The sequence below is a fragment of the Ceratina calcarata genome, unplaced genomic scaffold (assembly GCF_001652005.2).
Source record: "Ceratina calcarata isolate Rehan_Ccalc_2016 unplaced genomic scaffold, ASM165200v1 scaffold359.2, whole genome shotgun sequence".
Lineage (NCBI taxonomy): Eukaryota > Metazoa > Arthropoda > Insecta > Hymenoptera > Apidae > Ceratina > Ceratina calcarata.
The window spans coordinates 41,278-41,599 of NW_017158912.1; positions in this window are offsets into that span (position 1 = coordinate 41,278).

Below are 322 nucleotides of genomic sequence, written 5' to 3' on the forward strand. Positions count from 1 at the left end.
TTGGATGAACTATTCATGGATCACTTATCTTTGTGAACAAAGCGATAAAAAAAGGCAATGGTCGTCCGAAACCGTAAGGCTTGAATGTAATAAATAATATTAGATAAGACTGGAAATTTAGTACAGTTATACTTCAGTAAAAGAAAGAAAACATGGGTTATTTCAGAGTGTACAACATCCGTAAATGGTGTTATGATTACTGAATAAAGACAATACCTTCAGACAGACGATTTCTTCATAATAAATGCGCAGGATATTATTTCAAATTCTTAAGCACATAACCCACACGCGACTACACAAAACGTTTTAAAAACGACTATAT